General features: G+C 32.4%; 1 long non-coding RNA gene across 1 annotated transcript; it reads left to right on the plus strand.

The window, feature by feature from the left end:
- The first annotated feature begins 371 nt into the window (after positions 1 to 371).
- Positions 372 to 3,430, plus strand: LOC149795098 (uncharacterized). The gene is made up of 3 exons (XR_016422255.1): positions 372 to 431; positions 1,104 to 1,316; positions 2,273 to 3,430. It is a non-coding gene; the product is annotated as an uncharacterized LOC149795098 (long non-coding RNA).
- Positions 3,431 to 3,689: the final 259 nt, after the last annotated feature.

Below are 3,689 nucleotides of genomic sequence, written 5' to 3' on the forward strand. Positions count from 1 at the left end.
GATTTCTATGTGCAATTGCATAAACGCCTACACAAAAGCACGATCCCTCAATAATTTTCATAAATTAAGCGTTACCTCTAGTAAGTGCATATAGGCTTTATATGTTGACATTATGTCAGCTATTGTTTCAGCGTTGATCTACTGGTACGAAACCGCATCATCTTCTTGAAAGGCGCTGAACCAGGAACTCAGGCAATGAATATGTATACCTTTGTGATAGGTATTATGCACGGGGATGGGGTCAATAAAATAGCAAACAGGTAAACATGGTCGTATAGATGTGAAACTGACCAATGGGAATCAACGTGTATTGACGTCAGGTGTAAGAGTAGACAAATATGTAGAGATAGTAAGGGCTTTATAATGCAAGAGAAACACCTTTTTTGTAAGAAATAGAAGAAATAGAAGCTAATTTTCAGTCTTCGTGAACGGTAAGAGAATATGTTCTTACCAAAATAAACATAAAAAAGAGAGAAAGATGCATGACTTGAAAATGTTTCCGTTCTAGGGGGGACGTGGTCATACATTTTATGTTCAGAAAGCATGAAAAGCACAGATATGAACAGCATGGCGAGGAATGTTTGGCTTACAAACCAGAACGAAAAGTGAGGGTCAAAGTAAAAATGGCGTGTTATAAGTGTAATATTTTTCTTCAGAACAATTGTCAATTGAATTTAGTAATGAAATTAAAAAGAACACTCACCGCGCATTGAAATACATCCAGTAACTTTTGCCGAAAAATAAGAGGGTGATTATATATATATATATATATATATATATATATATATATATATATATATATATATATATATATATATATTTATATTTATATATATATATCTATCTATCTATATATATATATATATATATATATATATATATATATATATATATATATATATATATATATATATATATATATAAGGAAACCAATGCGACCTGTTAATACTTTTACTCTTGCGGTGTCCATAGCTACCAGATTTCTTAAACCACGGCTCTGTGATTACCGATGTCAATTGCCTTAAACACCGGAATTCCTGAATTCACCGAATTCCTGAATGCATGTCACTACTTATTTATAAATATAATACTTTTTTTTACAGAAAATTGAACACTGTCGTCTTTTGCTGACAACTTTGGTAACTCTATCAGCAGCTTCGTTGAACCGCAACTTCTAGACACTAATCTTCCAAATGTTCCAATTCTGCCGAAGGGTCAGACACATTCTGTTGAACCCGATCTAACGGATTCATTAGTACTGTCGAATATATCCCTTCCGCTAACAAGATCAAAGCAACAGCCCTTTCCATTCAAAGGTAACTGTTGGCATCGTCCTTCCAAGTGTGTTTGTTTGTTTTCATTGTCTCTTGGCCTGCTTGTGAACTTATGTCTATTTGTTGAAGCGGCAGCATGTGCCAGAACAATTTTTTTGATTAAGACAACATATGAAGGTAAAACGAACAAACAAATTAATTAATATAATTAACAAAACATTAATATGGATTGTTATCAATTCCATTACTATTGTCAGGAAATGCAGAGTGACTTGAAGATAAAGTCATATTTCAAGTGGAAAACAATTTAAACATTCGCATGCAGAAAAGGAAAGTACCAACTTAACAACAACAACATTAATAATAATAATAATAATAATAATAATAATAATAATATTATTATTAATAATGATAATAATAAGCTGAAGAATATTTATTATCTTTTTCATCTTCCTGTTTTGGTTTGTGCTTTTTCTTGTTGATTTTATTAAACTCTTGTGTAAGTTACTTCTTATGTAAGTTGTTGCTGTTTCCAAAACGTTATAAACTCACGATGTATGTCTTTTTTATTTATTTAGATACTGCCTTCTAAGAGATTTTTTTTTTAAAATTCAGAAATTGACTTCTAAGAGTTTATATTTTCTAAATGCAGACATTGCGTTCTAAGAGGTATGTGTTAAGGATCTAGAACAACGTTGTAGAATTACATATTCTACGCAGTCTTTTGACTATAAAGTTCATCATAACAACATAATCAGTGTAATTTCAGAATAGTCTTACCTCTTACCTCTTACATTATTCGCAATACTCATGGTATATGTATGATTTCTTATCAATTCAGTCCATAATCAATGTTCAGGTGTGAATTCTTACCATTTCAGACAATCCTCGAACTTATGACATGAATTCTTACCATTTCAGACGACAATCAATGTGGTGTGAATTCTGACCATTTCAGACAATCCTCGAGCTTATGATATGAATTCTTTTCATTTCAGACAATGTCTGCTACCGAAAAAAGTTGGATCGTGTAAGGCAAGGATGAGTAGATACTATTTTCACCCCAAAAGCATGCGATGTGAATTATTATATTATAGTGGATGTCATGGCAACAGAAACAATTTCTTAACACTGCGCCAAAGACGGTGTGTATGTTCTTGCCGAAAGAGACTGGACTCTGCCTCTCTGCTTTTAGACTCTTTTTGCACAATCCGATATATGGACAATGTGAAGATTTATTTATTGTGGTTGTGGTGGTAATACAAATATGCTTAATCCCGGTATTTATTCAGCATATCCATGATACAACGTTTACTGTTATAACTTTCTCAATGAAGCTATATATCATTTACATAGTAATTAAAATTATGACTTCTATTATCACGCATGCCATGCTCTTAAATAGCTGCAAAATGACACCGTCAATAAAATTATTAAAAACTATTACTGCAATTATTAACGCCATTACCTCCAGTGCAACTTCGTACATAATTTTTCATTTTTGCAATTTTGCACGACTGCCATTTTCACAAGAAAATCGTCCATTGTCATAGCTCCATACTCTACCTGTATCTTTCCATCTATATTTGTTTTAACACAATCATAGTTTTGGATATCATTGAGATCATCAACATTATCATCGTCATTTTTCTAAATAAAACAAATTCAAAATGTGATGAACAAAAGATAATGCAGCATTATGTGATGCTTATAAATGGATTTTTCAACTGATCCTTTGCCATTGAAGAAGACCCCCACCCAAAACAACAGCAAAACCCAGCAAAAAACACAACATGCAAAAAGGCCACAAAGGACATATATTCATGTGATATTTTTTGTCAATTTGTTTTGCTGTTTTATGGATTATCAGTTATGACCAGAGGATGATATTTACTGACTTGTTTAAAAACTGATTTCACATGCTGCATCCTTTGTTTATTTATACAGACAACTTTCCTTAAAAGTATTTGTTGTAACGAAATATTCACTTTCACACAGAACATTGCGGGGAACGAAAGTACGCACTAGTAATTTGGACCGTTACAGGTTAGCCTTCGAACTCCGATTCAGACAATGTTTGTTCCTAAGAAACATTCAAAACTATCCGCATGCACTGACTGTTGCAACGAGACTGCTTGAAGATGAAGTAACAAGCCCTATTGACCAGGTTTTAATCTTATTGAAAATAAGCCATTAAATTTCCTTCGAACAAGGATATGTTTTTTTATACATCAAAATAATTAATTAATTAATTTACTTCAACTAATAGCATGGAAGTAAATTAGAAGAAGAATATTTGTATGAAGCAAGAAATCCCAGGATTCACCTCTGACCCCCACCACAATAAATAAATAATGGTTGGACAGTCATCTGTTTGAATTTCTACTGCCAGTGTGACTCACTGATGTATTCAGA

Source organism: Sinohyriopsis cumingii, chromosome 7, assembly GCF_028554795.1.
Source record: "Sinohyriopsis cumingii isolate HCF-2022 chromosome 7, ASM2855479v2, whole genome shotgun sequence".
Taxonomy (NCBI): Eukaryota; Metazoa; Mollusca; class Bivalvia; order Unionida; family Unionidae; genus Sinohyriopsis; species Sinohyriopsis cumingii.